The sequence below is a fragment of the Cebus imitator genome, unplaced genomic scaffold (genome assembly GCF_001604975.1).
Source record: "Cebus imitator isolate Cc_AM_T3 unplaced genomic scaffold, Cebus_imitator-1.0 Scaffold3, whole genome shotgun sequence".
In the NCBI taxonomy this organism is placed as follows: Eukaryota; Metazoa; Chordata; class Mammalia; order Primates; family Cebidae; genus Cebus; species Cebus imitator.
The window spans coordinates 7,175,217-7,191,721 of NW_016107318.1; positions in this window are offsets into that span (position 1 = coordinate 7,175,217).

Below are 16,505 nucleotides of genomic sequence, written 5' to 3' on the forward strand. Positions count from 1 at the left end.
CACTGGACAGGATGATAGAAATGAAAGGATCATTTTAGGATAGGAAGACAGATGGTTCACCTAGTCTTATGGGTATCTTTGAGACTGTTACCTGAACAGCCTGATGAAATAGATGTGCTCTTTTTCTTTTTTTTTTTTTTTTAACAATTATTCTTTAGTCACGTATTTGTAGACACAGCTATAAAGAAACCAGACAGCCCAGAATGGCCCCAGAGCTTCCTGACACTTGATGAGATACAAGAGGGAGATAAGACCCCCAAGCAGGCCCAAACTGGAACAGATGACCCCTAGTTGTCTTTAGACTATGAGCATGTTATTATAATGCTAGAATTTCCTCTCCAAAAAAAATGCCTGTCATTTTATGTACATTGGCTGCATGAAGATGTACATTTATGAATTGAGCCTGTGTCTGGGGTCCCACCCTGTATACGCTAACACATTCCTTTCCCTCCTCATAATGCAGTCCAAAAAAACCTCATGCCTTCTATTGTTCAGGGGTAAGTGGTCTTTAGATGGTAAGCTCAATCCTTGTCTGTTTCTGGCTGGAAAGAAACCCTGCTTGCCTTTTGTTCTAACTGGGTATTCCTTTTTTGAAACCAATACAAAATAGGCAAAGAATTCATTCTACCAGTGACAAGAGCACTGTATGGGCGGGGGGGGTGTCATTTCATTTTGCATTACTATAAAGGAATACCTGAGGCTGGGTAATTTATAAAGAAAAGAAGTTTATTTGGCTCACAATTCTGCAGGCTATACAAGAAGCATGGGACTGGCATCTGCTTCTGGTAAGGAACCTAGGAGCTTCCAATCACAGTGGAAGGAAAAGGGGAAGCAGGTGTGTCACAGGCAAGAGAGAGAATGAGCAAGGGAGGAGAAGAGAGTGAGGAGAAGGAGGAGAGTGAGAGAGGAAGGTGCTAGTATCTTATTAACAGCCAAATCAATTATAATAGGAATTAAGAGTGAGATTTCACTCACTCCCATGAGAATGGCACCAAGAAATTCAGGAGAGTTCCACCCTCGTGACCCAAACACCTCCCAGTAGGCCCCACCTTCAACATTGGGGATCAAATTTCAACATGAGATTTGGAGGAGACAAATATCCAAACTATATCATAAGAAATATTGAAAGATTTCTTAACAAGGTTTGTGGCCTCAGGCAGGTTATTTAATGTGTATTAGTCCAGTTTTCTTATCAGCAAAGTGGAGATATGATGTACTTTGCAGGACTTTGGCAAGGATGACATACACATAAGAGATAATGTGTGTCAATTGCTGAGTATGGTGCCTGGCACAGAGTAAGCACTTAACAATGCTCACTGTTGTTTTTCTTTTCTCACTAGCTTAGAAAAGGCAGTTCTTCATTTCCAACTGAATTCCAATGAGCTTTGTAAAACTCACAGGGCCATAGGGATTGCTTGAGTGGAAAGAAATATTTGGGAATTGAACGGGAAACTGTATTTAGAATGCTGCTTTGTAAAGAGACTATTTCATGCTTTAGGTCTACTCAACCCAATTTCAGCTGGGCACCACGTGAAGCACCTCCTTCCTATTGCAAGGGTAACTTACCTTGACAGCTAGTTCAGTTTATCTTATAAAATCAACATCTTTGTGAAGCAGACATTTTGAAATTGTGCTGTGTTGTCAATGATCTATTCTCAGTGATTTTCAAATTTTCTTTAGTAGCAGAAACCCTTTTTTATGAATAAAATTTAACATAGAATCTCAAAATATGAAAAAAATAGTATAGGCAAACTGCTTTCCTTGAAGCTAGGCTAGGAGTGGGTCCCAGCTTAGCCTCCTCTTCAGCAGTTTCCCCTCCTCACCTCGTGTGGTCCTTCAGGCATAACAAGGAAACCTTAGGCCTCTGTGGGATCTGGTTTTAAAAATACTTGTCTAAACTACCTAAGCACTGAGGGTATCAATGCATGAACCTTTCAACAGTATTTATCAAGCATAGACTATACTCCAGGCATTATGCTGAGTAGTGTTAGGGACACTATGGTGAATAAGTAAGACTCGGCTTTAAGTTATGTAAGCTTTAAACATAGAGACATTTGTTGTATCAAATGACTGAGTCCAGAGCTAGAGAGGCTATGGTAGGCAATATAATATCTCCCAGAGATGTTCATGTCCTACTTCCAGAAACCTATGAACATGTTGTTGCATGGCAAAGGGGAATTAAGGTTGCAGATGAAATTAGGGTTGCTAATCAGCTGGCCTTAACATAGGGAGTTAACCTGGATTTTCCAGAAAGAAATGCAGCCGTGCTGCCACTTTGATTTTAACTAAATGAAACCCATTTGAACCTCTAATCTCCAGAACTGTAAGATAATAATTGTTTTTGTTTGTTTAAAGCCACCATTTGTAATTTATAAGAATGGTGAGGAAATTTATAGATAAATTACAAATGGTGGCTTTAAACAAAAAAAATTACAAAATTTATAGATAAATTACAAATGGTGGCTTTAAACAAACAAAAACAATTATTAACAATTGCAGCAATAAAAAATGCAATTAATCTTAGCCAAAGGGCCCAGAAGCCATAGCAACAGAAAATGAATGTAGTGGACTTCAGGGTTTGTTAATTCAGCAACTCAGGAGTGTAAAAAAATGGCATATAGATCAAAGGAATAAAATTGAGATTCCAGAAGTAGACCTATAGATCTATGACCAATTAATTTTTGGTTTTTTGCTTGTTTTTTGCCTTTTTGAGACAGAGTCTTATTTTGTCACCTAGGCTGGAGTGCAGTGGCACAATCTTGGTTCACTGCAACCTCTGCTTCCTGGGTTCAAGCAGAGGTCTTGCCACCTTGGCCTCTCTAGTGGCTGGGATTACAGGCATGTGCTGCCAAGCCCAGGGAGTTTTTATATTTTTTTTTGTAGAGATGGGGTTTCACCATTTTGCCCAGGCTAATCTCAAACTCCTGAGCTCAAGCAAACCACCCATGTTGACCTCCCAAAGTGCTGGGATTATAGCCATGACAAGCAGGCCCAACCCTACATGTGAACTAAAACCATAAAACTCTTAGAAGAAACTATAGAGGTCATCTTTAAGACCTTGAACTTGGCAATTGGGTCTTACATATGACACTGGAAGCAAGAACAACAACAACAAAAATAGATAAACTGGACCGCATCAAAACAAAAACATTTGTGCATAAAACAACATTGTCAAGAAACTAAAAAGACAACCTGCAGAATGAAAGGAAATATTTGCAGACCACATCTCTAATAGAAGTTTCTATTTAGACTGTATAAAGAATTCCCACAACTCAATAAGAAAAACACAAACAACCCAATTAAAATAAAGGCGAGGATGTGAATAAACATTTCTTCCAAGAGGGTATGCAAATAGCCAATAAGCACATTAAAAGATGCTGAACATCATTAGTCATTAGGGAAACGTCTATTAAAACCATGAGATATCACATTTCATACTTGCTAGGATGGTTTTATATATATATATATATATATATTTATAAAAGGAAAATAAGTGTTGTCAAGGATGCGGAGAAATTGGAATCCTCATGCATTGCTGATGGAAATGTAAATGGTACAGCTGCTGTGGAAAACTATTTGGGCATTCTTTAAAAGGCTAGACATAGATGAGCCAGTAATTTCACTCCTAGGTATATAACCAAAAGAAGGGAAAGGAAAGACTCAAACAGATATTCATATGCTAGTATTCATCCCAGCTTTATTCACAATAGCCAAAAGGTACAAATAACTCACATGTTTATCAATAGATGAATGGATAAACAAATGCTGTATATATGTACAGTGGAATATTTTTCATCCTTAAAAAAGAAAGGAAGTTTTGATATGTGTTTAAACATGGATGAACCTTGAAAATATGCTAAATGTAAGTAAAATAGCCAGATACAAAACAGCAAATTTTGTATGATTCCATTTGTATGAAATATCTAGAATTGGCAGATTTCTAAAGACAGATAGTAAATTTGAGGTTATTGGAAGCTGGGGAGAATGGAATGGGAGCTTCTGTTTAATGGACACAAAGGTTTTCTTTGGAGCAGTGAAAGTTTGGAAACACATAGTGGTGATGGTTGTATAACATTGTGAATGTAATTAATGCCACTAAACTAAACACTTAAAATGATTAAAATGGCAAATTTTATGTTTGTTTTTTTTTAACCACAATAAAAAAATCATCAAGGACTCAGGTTCTTTCCTTCTTTTCTCTTTGCTATCTATTGCATCAACTCCATCCATCCTAAGGCTAATTTTTTATTTTCCTCTTTCAGACAATAACAAAAACTGTAACTGAGTTATGAGAACCCCTAGAACCATAGAAGGGCAAGACGAATGTTATCAACATGTCAATAACAGTAATCAATGCAGCCCAAAGTAGTAATGTTAAGAAAAGTAAGTGATATGAATGTGGATTTTGATCTCCAGAGACACATTACCATCAGCCTAGGGCCTCTTGTAAGGATAGCAGGGCTGAAGTAGCAGGAAAACTTAGGCCTTCCTGGGCCCTACCAGAGAGTGCAAGACTGTAGTGACAATTGGAAATCTGTGAATATTCAGTAATCATCTCTAAAAATATTCTTAGTTAATTTATTAAAAAGTTCTGGAAAAACTTGAAGAGATTCTAGAGGCTGATTCCTGGACAAAGTAAGAAATGACTCTGGGTCTTAAGGAAGAATGTCAGGATCTCAGTTAAAAAGACTGGCACAGAAACCAAATTTGGCATTTAAGGGAAAATATGGATAGATGCTGGGGGTAAGGTAGACTTGCAGACAGTAAAGAGGAGATTGGGTTTTCTAAGGAGTGACCTAAGGAAGGGAGAATACTCTGCAACAGGGTCAGCCTTAAGAAAAACTGAGGGCTAAAGACTTAGTTTACTATCCTGCTCTCAAGTACCTTGAAGCCTAGGCCTGCTTTGTCTTGTTGCCCTCCTCAAGTGCCTCTGGAATCCTAGTTATGGCCAAGCCTTCCCCCCGTGATAGCCGTTTTGAGAAATAATACAGTATTTTTGAGGCAACTATCATGGGTGGGGCCTGAATTTCATAAATCTTTGATCTCTAGAAATTAGCTTGATGGTCTTTACCAGATTGGATATTTGTTGTTGCTGTTCTTATTAATAAAGATAATGATATGAGAGCTCTTTTGGGCTCATTAGGTAATAGTAACAAGCATTTAAGGGAAACAAATAATACTTGAATAGAAAAACACTTTTGTGAAGCTTAGCATTTTGGAGTCCATAAAATATACTATATTGCCAGCTTCAGCCTCATGACTTGGTCCATATCAGACCTTCTCCTACATTGGCCTGTATGTTGAGCCTGGGATCAGATTTATCACTAGTGGAAAGGGTAGTCAGCTTTGGAGGGGTGTGAGTAGAGACTCAGGCATGACACCGAAACTAGATCTGGTAAGTCAGTAAGACAATTGATATTTGAGGGACTAAGTCCCAGAAAAGATGGTTTTCAAAAAGTTGATATCTAGTTACTACCAACCAAAGACAGAAGTGTGGTCAAAGAATTTATAACCAAGCAGGTCTGAGGTATAAACAAAAAGCTGAATTTTGCTTAGCCTCTTTCCTCTAGCAGACTTACATAGCTTTTTTGTTCCTGTATAGTATAGAGGTCTGGCAGTCTCCACTCTAAGCACAAATTCTGATTGTCAGGGGCTGAGTAAGTTAATTTAATAGTTCAGATTCAAAGTCATGATGATTAGAGGGCAGAATGGTATATTCTCAGATTGATGAGGGCCTGTGGGATTTCTGGAATATGTAATTCAGAAGTTGGATCTTCTAGGGTTACTTGAGAACTAAGACGGTGTCTGAATCTTAACCCTTTCAAACAGGACCCATGCTACCCATATGGTACCTTTGTGTAGATTAGAAAAAGATGTCCTGTCCACTGGGTGATGAAAGCCCCATGACAGGGCCTGAAGCTTACCAAGCAGAGGGCAGGCTGGCTCTAGCCTCCCATCAACATTATGGGTAGGCAACTATATGTGGTGAGCCACCTGCATGATCATACAAGATAGCAGCCCGGCCTTCACATCATACATGAGGATTGACCACGATTAGCATATTTTGGCAAATCTCAACAAATGAGGTGTCAAATACATTTATAGAAAGTGTTTGTTTAATTAATGCAAACAGAATTAAGAAGCTTTGCTTTCTGATTAATCCTAAATGCAACATTAATATGTACTGTGATCCTCACTTTTTTTCTCACATTATCATGTAAAAGAACTGATTTTAACTTGTTTCATTTCAACTTGTTCAGCTCTCTATATTAAAAGGAGTATACAAAAAAGGTTTACTTTCATTCTAGCTAACTGACATTTTACTACTAGTTATGAAGGTTAGGTCTTGGTTTTACTTGTGCCTGATAGCCTTGATTTACAGTGGATAGAGTTACGTGTAGGAGTGGGAAGGCAGGGAGAATTTATGATCAGCTTGGCACAAATATTGGTCTAGACTCAGTGTTGTAATGGGTGACTGGATGATTTTTCTGAAAATAGGAATCTCCAAAAGAAGTGTCTGAATAGATTTATAACATAGAATTAGAGTTTCAAATATCATTAATGTCTTCTGCCACCCCTACCATTAAAGGAGGTCCATTTTGATGAGGACGCGTTGTTACCTCTGCCTGGTGTTTTGTTTTATTTTTGTATTGTTTTATTTTGTGTTTTTCTTTTGCCTTCTTCAGTTATTCACTGCTTGATCACTGAAATACCAATCTTGGTCCTCTACCACTCCCTAAGCCAAACTTGATAGAAACTTAGTCTCTTCATTGGGTATCTTCAGGCTGCTGTAGCAAAATACCATGAACTGGATATCTTGTGAACAACAGAAATATATTTCTCACACATCTGGAGACTACGAAATCCAAGATCAAGCTGTTGGCAGGTTTGGTGTCTGATGAAGGCTCTACCTTCCAATACCATCACATAGGAGATTAAAATTTTAAAACAAAAATTTGGAGGAGATACAAATGCTCAGACCATAGCATTGAGTATAGTCACACTCTTCAGACTCAGAATCTGGAGGCACAATCACAACTCCTAGGATTCAGTTTGTTCCCTAACTCGTTTTTTAAAAAATATTATTTAGATTCAAAGTCTGATATGTCAGGAGTATAGCTTCCAAGTCACAAATATTAATTGAATATTGTTGAGCCTATTGTGGTCCACGCAGTACCCTAAGACCCAGAAGTAAAGTGTGGATCATAAAGATAAAGGCAAGAGAAGAGAGAGCCACAATATAGCCTTTATTATAGGATAATTGGTAGCATGGGTGTGTGGTCCCAGTCCTAGTCTTGAAAATCTGGGAAGCCCTCTTCCAGTGGAGGAGTGAGACTTAGCCAACTGAAAATATGTAAACCCTAGAAGCAAGGGAGCATGGCACATTTAGGAAACTACAAGGAATTGGTTAGGACTAGGGCATATAATGTAAGGAGTATAGTGGCCAAAATGGAGGTTGGTAGGAGACAGAACAGTTAGGAGGCTACTGTAGTAATCCAACTGATGATGCTATCTCTAACTAAGGTAATAACTGTGGAGATGGAAAGAAAAGAGAAATTTAAAAGACATTAAAAGATGTCTTTTAAAAAGACAGAAGAAAAGATGAGTGTTTGACTTGGATATGAAGGGTATGAGAGAGGGAAACAATTTGTATAGTGCCTATGTTTCTGACTTTGACAATTGAGTGGGATATTGTGACTATAGCCAAGAAGGAGAAATGTTTGAAAAAGAGGAGTCTTGGAAAATCTTTACTTTCTGCCTGGTAGCCTACTTAGTTACTCTTTCTAGTATCCTAGTCAGGTATCTCAGATAAATAACTTTGCTCTGAAGTTAGCCTACTGCACATTTCTGATATTTCATCGGTATCCTTGAGGGCTAGAACTCTACCCTAGAAACAAGCCCACTGTCACCACCTCCATTGGCTGGAGATATTTTAGACATGGACATAATTCCTTGGATCACAGTTACAACACACTAGGACACTGAGTATAAATTCCTACCTAGATTCTGCTCTGCAATGCTCAGTCTGGCAAACATACCCTGGGTTTTGACAGTTGTGTTATGCTTGAGGTCTTTCTGATTTTTGGCACCACTTTGGGCTATGTCTTAACTCGGTTACCTTCTGTTATTAGGCCAACAGCTCCAATAATGATTTTTCTCCTGTATGATGACCCAACAATCCTGCGGATTTGTTCCAGACTGGCCTGAAAAATAAGACTGTGGATAATGGGGTATGAAAGTTTAAGCAGCACTCAGAATTCTACTTTGCCAGCTCTAACCCTGCCTTTGAAAGATAAACCAAAATTGAATATTACTGGAGCTGCAGAAATGGTATAGTGTCCTATTATTTCTCTTACTCCCTCTCCAAGAGAGCACATGGTTGAAGAGTGGGCTCTCTGTTAAGTACCAGTTACTTTCACCTTCTTAAGCTTTGATTTGAAGCTAGTTTCTAGTCCTGCAAACTTGAAACAAAGAGCAAACCAACCAAAGAACAACCTGATGATAATTAGATGGCTCTCAAGCCATTAAGTTGCTTCTTAAAATTCTTACCTGTGGTGAGTACATAACATTCAACACCTTCACTCCACATGCAGCCTCTCACTAGGCAGTTATAACCAATTACCTTAGGTACAGATTTATTAGAGTGGTTGGGTTAATGTGCCTCATTAAAACCTCATGGAGATAAGTAACTCACAAATCCCTGCTGGCTAGAACATCTCTTCTGGTCAGGTTTTCACTGCTGACAGGCAATGGAAAGTTGATTAACCAGCAAATTTGACAAGGTTAGATATAACTTAGAAGTTTAAAAACTTCACAGGAACTTTATGAGACTCATGGGCTGCCTGACATTCTGGAAAATCAGACCTTTTCCCAAGAAAAAGGACAAACAAGGAGGTGTTTTCAAGGGAAGGGAGTAGTTAAGAAAAGATGTCCTGTGTTATTTTTTCTGTAGGTAACAGCATGGTTCTGGGAACGCTTCTCAGGCACTGTATTTCCATCTCCTTCCTTGAGCAATAGTTGGAGGCCACGGGGAGATAGAGGAATGGTCCCCAGATAAGAAAGCATGAGTAGTTGGTAGTGAGGAAGAAGTCAATATTTTAGTGTATTTTTTCAGAGATAATGAATCTGAATTTGGAGCTACCCTGAATATATCTGCCCTAGTTCTCAACTATGAAAGTGGATGAACAGAATGAAGAAGCTAAGAGGTATCCTGGAGAGGATAGTTTCTTAGAGCCCAGTACACTCCCTAAAATGATGAAAGAGGATACAAGCTAGATTTTAATGGGAAACAGGGGGCTCCTTCTATACCTCAGTTACCAGGAGATGGGTCATGGCAAGCCCTACTGGTTGACACAGGTAGTTTACAGCCTGATATGTGCTGAAGTAGCCTCCGTCTTCAAGTAGCCAGCATGGTATCCTGCAGGATACAGTTCATAAAGTGGATGGTTGTAACCTGTGACAGAAGTGGTTCCAAGCAATCTTTTCAGGATGTGTGGAAAACATTAATTACCTATTCAGTGCATGGTGAAGTGTTAGCACTAGGGAGTCTGGAGAGAAAGGAGAGGTGCCCATACTCGGAAGAGTTACAGGAAGTGATTCATTCTGGTTCAGAGACATTGTTGGAAGAAATAATTATTGAGCACATGAATTGCACATATTTCTTAAGCAATAGTTTTCTTTCATTAAGCAGTTACTCGTTGCATATTACATACAACTTTTCATTTCATATTCACAATGATCTTATGGGACAAGCATTTTCCAATTATGCAAAGGAGATAGGTACAAAAAGACTAAACAACTTGCTCTCCAAAAACGTGAGCTCTTAACTGCTTTCTACACCATCTCCAAGTACTGTGTAGTTCTACTAGTAATAGCTAAGGACTTCAATTCTTAATGTTAGTTTAATTTGATGAGGAAATTATAATATTTTTGTTAGTTGATTCAGGTTGTTACTTGTAAACAGCTCAAGGTGAAAAGAGTAAGACTGAGTAAACTACAAATATTTGTCTCCTCTGTGTCTAACAGAGACCTAAAGCTATTTTTCAGTGAGATTAAATGAAGAAATAATGAATGTGACAGTGCCAAGCACAGTGACTGGAACGTAATATATGTTTAAAAAGTTGGTTTGTTATTTATCCTAGAATCAGGTGAATTCAATCTTTAATTAGAGACTCAAAAGCAAATAATATAAGGAGTCTAAATAATATTTCAGATTTTCTTTAACATAAAGACGTTCTCTTTAAATACAGGGTTCAAAAAGATTTTAAAATTTCTTCTTCTCTCCCTCTGTTAAAATCTCATTTAAATTTAGGTCTAGACATTTTACCTCTAAGCTATTTGTGTACTTACACTCTTCCTTATATTAAGACAAGAAGCACAGGATGGGGATGAATTAGGGAAGGATGAATCCAGCTATACTTTTGAGTTCACTGATCATCTCAGATGATTTTTCAAATGTTTTGGGCTCACTGAAATCCAAAACAGGTTTCACCCATGCTTTTACTCTTAAGTTTGGTGCATGTGCAATTTAAGGGAAATTTAATCCATATGTTTCTGATTCGTTTACACTTAAATAGTCAAAATATTGTTTTTAATAGTTATTTGATGCCCAAGTAGCCTTTTGAACCTTTTAAGTAAGCTTTTAGAAGCCTACATTTCTCTTCAAAACAGGAAATCATGTCATTCCAAGGAGGTAAACTAATTTATACATCTGAAAATTCAGGTTCAGTTGAAAACACCCAAAACCACAGGTTTTTAATGGCCTGTCTGCTTGGCAAATGAGCACTCAGCTTTAGACTTAAATGCTATTTGAATGCATCTACTTTTTGCTGTATATTTGGACTGGACATCCATTTCAGTTGATATTGGGCTGTTTTGAGTGTTAGTTTTGGGGTCCTGAAGTTTGAAATTTACCTGGTTTTAACATTAGTACAATTATTGTTATTTTTAATTTATCCTAGCTCTTCTAATTGGTAGACTAACATGACTATACTTATTTTTCCCGATATTTCATCCATGATGAACTTTCTGTTGGTTTTCTCTTTTCTCCATCAATGATCATATGTTTTCCTTGAATACATGAAAAGTAACAGATCTCCAATAAAATTATACAACACTTCAATTTAGATGTGAACATTGTATCTCTCCTGCCTACCCAGACAATGAGCAAAATCATGGTAGAACTAAATAAAATTAAGCAACATGCCTTGTTTTTTTTTAAAAAAATTGAGAGTTACAGCCAAAAAAGAGGGTTCAATTAGTTTTACTCAGAGATTTTAAAGGGCAGAGACATTTACTTAAAGAAATGCAGAGTTCTGTTGAATGATCCCTTTCTCCTCTTTGCTTACACCATTGTAGCTTGCTGTTCCCCAAGACACATCCAGCATGCTCCCTGCTCAGAGCCTTTAATATGTTATGTCTTCTGCCTGTAACATTCTTATTCCAGGTATCTACAAGACTCATTTCATTCATGTCTGTTCTCAAAAAATACTTTATCAGAAAGGCCTTCCCTTCCTATCCCATAAGAAATAGACCTCCTTCACGTATCCATCTCCAATTCTTCATATTCCTACCCTATTTTATTTTTCTTCATAGCAGTTAATGAATCTCTCTCTCTCTCTGTCATTTCTATATACTTATCATCTGTCTCCACAAAGCAGAATGTAATCTTTATGAAAGCAGGTATTGTTTTAGCTCACAGTTATATTCTAAGCACCTAGAAAAGTATCTAACATTTAGTATATCCTCAGTAAATATTTTTGAATGAATGGTTTTTGGCTTACTTGTATTTATTCTCATATGTCCATTTATACTTCAAAACATTTATAAATGTTTATTATTATTAAACTTGATATTGATTATTGACACATGCCTAGTCACTTACTAGCTGTGTGAGCTTGGATATATCACTAAACCTCTCTGTGCCCCAGTTTCATCATTTATAAAATAGAGATTAATAATAGTACCTAATTCATAAAGTTTTTGTGAATATTGAAAAAAATACATATAAAACCCCTAGTACAGAACCTAGATAGTAGTAAGTCCATAGTAAATGGTGAAAAAAAAATTATTAAATAAACTTTGGAGAAGGAATACATACTGTTTATAAGGCACAGAGCTACTCTTAGAATACAGAATTGTACTTTCTTCCTCCAAGATGTTCACAGCTATTGCCATATAGCTTTTTTGTTCCCCCTCTGTCCAGTCCATTGAAATACTATATAGCTTTAGAAATAGTTTGACAGAAGTTTACCTAGCTTAATATTGCAATTCAGTTGAAGGGTATTTAGACTTTATAGGTCAAGAGGGGCTTGAACTGCATCTTTAGGGCAAATAGAAGTTATCAATAAAGTAGGAAAGGTAGACCAAAATGATATGCTAGTCAGAGGGCAACAGCACATAAAAAGGCATGGAGGCATGAGGTAGTGTGACTGGGGAAGTGTAATTGTCTTAGTCTTTTCTGACCACTATAGCAAAATGTCATAGACCGGGTGGCTTATAAACAATAAAAGTTTATTTCTCACAGTTCTGGAGACTAGGAAGTTCAAGACCAAAGTCCCAGCAGATTTGGTGTCTGGTGAGGACCGACTTCCTTGTTTAGAGAATGGTGCCTCCTCACTGTGTCCTCTCATGGTGGAAGCAGAGGGCTAGCTCTCTGGGATCTCTTTTATAAGGGTGCAAATCTCATTCACATATGCGATGTCATCATGACCTAATCATCTCCCAAAGATCCTACCTCCAAATACTATGACATTGGGATTAAGTTTCAACATATGAATTCTGGGAGGCACAAACATTCAGACCATAGCAGTAGTCTAGGTTTGCAGGGTGGTTTGCTGCAGCTGGGTCATATGGTTAGTCTAAGACATTAAATATCTTTCCTGATGGTGACAGAAAATTGTTGAAAAATTCTAAGTAGACAAATGATATTAGATTTGGGTTGTAGCTCAGCAGTCAAAGAGGTATGAAGATATCTGAAAGTTGAATGAAATTTGTTGAGGTTTAAACCACAAGTAATGGAAGTCCTGTGTCCTTCCCCACCTCTCTGGGGATTTGGTGAAGAAGTAGAGAAGAGAAGGAGCTGTTGGATTTCCTAGTCCTTTCTGGCTCAAAGTTTCTGCTTCTACTGTATTACTGCAGTTCATGGATCCCCATCTTATCTCATATATATCCTTAACATATATCTGTGAAACAAGATGTTTAATTTAGTTCTTTTCTTTCTCTTTCTTTTTTCTTTTTCAGGAAACAACCACATCAAATTTATCCTATTTTACCATGCAGAATACTTGTTGCAAGAGAAAAGAATACTTTTTGTCTCCTGCCAAACTAAAGTCCGTCTGATCCAAGTGAAGGTAAGGAATGAATTGGAGAAGATAAAGATAACAGGTAAGCAGACCAGGTAGGAGGCTATTATCAAAGAGCAAAATACTGAGGGCTTGGAGTAAGGCAGAGGCAGTGGTAGTAGAAATGGTAAGGAAATAACATATTTGGGGTGTATATTTATGTGATTGGGTCCATGAGACTGGATCTAGTGACTGAATATACCTGGAGCAATGATAAAGAGGAATGTGATATGGAGAAGTGTGGAAGGAATTACTAAGAAGAGATACAGGGTTTTGTTTGTAATTTGGAATTTTGTTTGGGGCAATTTAACAGTTAGGGATGGCATTCACTGTTGTTTGAGTTACAGAAAATGCATATTTAGAGAGAAAATAAGTTCAGTTTTGGGAAGCTGGGTTTGAAGCACTAAATGGAGATGTTACTGAAGTACTTAGATTTGTGTATATAGAATTTAGAAGAAGGCTCTGGGCTTGAGAAGATAGCTTTGGTATTTAGGGGCTACGCTCTCATGTAAGTCCAGGAAACCCAGCTACAGGTTCTTAACCAAAGAGGAGGGTATTTTTCTTACATAACAAGAAGCCCAGAGTTAGGCAGTCCAGGATTAGTGTGGTAGTTTAAAGATTTCACCAGTGTTTTAGGCTCTTTTTTAACTTTCTGCTTTATCAGCTTTAATGTCTTTGGTTAGCTTTTCTAGAAGCGGAGTACAGGATAGGAATTTAGGTTATGAAATTCATTAAGAGAGTGTTCTTCAGGAAAACTATATAAGGGAAAGTGTAAGGCAGGAGAGAAGGAGGGAGAGAGCAGGCAGTTTCTGATCAACTAACGAAATACTTAAAAGTGGGCCATGCATGAACCAGTGAGTGTGCCATGAATCAACGATTATAAGCAATCCAATTCTGTGAACTAGAAAAAGCAAAAGACTAGATGAAGAGATGAAGAAGCCCAAGGAATATAAGGATCTTCTTTCAAGCAACTAGACTTTGAAAGGAATAAATGAAGTAGATGGAGAAGGGGAGATTGGTTAAAAGAGGCTTTTAACTAGTAGAGCTCTTTTAGAAAATATGCTAAAAGGAAAGAGGCAGTGGAGAGAAAGATGGAAAATTTTAAATTGAGAGGATTTAATTGGTTGAGTGATATCATAGAGTTGCGAATCCAGAGTACAGATGAAAAGATTAACTTTGCACATAGGGACAGACATCTTTTTGCTGCTCCAAGAAGAAAAGACAGAAAAATAAATGGGTTTACACATAAATTTATGATGGTGGCAAGTGAGGAGCTGAGAAATTCCTACCTCATTGCATTTAAATTTAGTTTTCTAGTAAAACACAGGAAAGGTCATCTGTTGAATATATGTGTGTGGAGTAGGAGATATCAGTGATGGTGGGATGAGGAAGAGCTATAGAAGGCTTAAGAGTAGTGAAAATTTAAAATAGCTGCTGAAAGAGGAGAGAAACCTGATCAGAGCTGCCAAGAAACACTGCCTATCAGTATTTGAGTTCCAGCTAAGGTTGAAGATCATAAAGTTGTAGAAGTCAACCCTGGTTGAATGGCTTTCTCCAGCTATGCTTTATAGTTGGGGATGACATCTGGTAGATGAGTAGGGGTATTAAATCAAGAGAAATTACACACATTGATTCATATTCTAGTTTATGTCACTAAATACCTTTCAGTTGTATACCACAAAGGATATAATTATACATGAATTTCTGTACCCTTATTTATGCAGTTAAAGAGTACATGATGGTTTGGTTTGGGTGGGTTTAGGAATCAGCCAATAGAGGGATGTCTTAACATTTCCTTTGGTTATTGGTGTTGAAACTATTATTAATTATGGTTATTTGGCATTGAAGTTATAAATTTTGGCTTAGGGACTAAATGGAGTCACAGAGAAGGATGAATCTTTAAGAGTAAGTTCAAGAAACAACAATAACAACAACAACAACAAAGCCCTACATTCTTCAAGTTCATTTTGGATATGCTTGTGTGTCCTTGATATTTCTATGGCCAGGCCTTTCTAATTCACTCAGAATTCTGTGACTAGATAAATTTCTGTAAAACACGTCACTGTCCAGAAACCTTTAATGGCTTTTCATTGCCTGTAGTATGAGGTCGAAATGTCTTAGCTTGATGATTTCAAGGTTCTCCATAATTTGGCCTCGATCTGCTTTTCTTTGTTTTCCCACTGCTTCCTATATTCAAAAAGTATAGCTTAGTGGTTAGAAGCACAGTCTGCGTTTGTATTTGAACCCAGCTTTTCAAATTACCAGCTGTGTGATCTTAAGGAATTTAACTCTCATAGTTCTAATTTTCTCATTAGTAACATAGAGAAAATAATACATACCTGCTATGATGAAGAACATTAAATGAAATATTGTGCTTAGTACAATGCCTGGAGTATAGTATATTTATAATATTTTTAGAAATTTTAATTAACTTGCATTTGTCTATTTTCACACTGCTATAAAGATGCTACCTGAGACCAGGTAATTTATAAAGAGATTTAATTGCCTGGTTCTGCATGGCTGGAGAGGCCTCAGGGAACTTATAGCAGAAGGTGAAGCAAGGCATGTCTTACATGGCTGCAGGAGAGAAAGAGTGAGGAAATACTACACTTCAAAACCATTAACTCTTGTGAGAATTCCTTCATGATCACAAGAACAGCATGAGGGAAACTTATCCCATGATCCAACCACCTCCCACCAGGTTCCTCCCTCAAGATGAGATTTGGGTGGGAACACAGAGCCAAACTGTATCATAACTCAACTTACATAGTGTTTGCACACTGTTTCACATACTGTGTAAGCTCATTTAATCATTATAACAACCCTCTGAAATAGGTAATATTATCCAGCTTCATAGATGACAAAACTGAGAAATAGGAAAGTTAATTAGTTTACCGTCTTAAAAGCTAACAAGGGCCAGAATCATGTTTCAAACCCAGGGAGTCTGTCTTCAGAGGCAATGCTTTTAATCACTAAGCTGTTTCCTTTCAATAAACAGCAACTGTTATTATTATTATTCTATTTACTGTCCCTTAAACATGTCATGTATTTTTATTTCTACCTCTTTGCTACTATTCCTATCATCCACTATGCCACTAAAGCACTGAAGACCTTCCTCCCTTTCTACCTACATTTTTTCTTCTTTTTTTCTTTCTTTCTTCT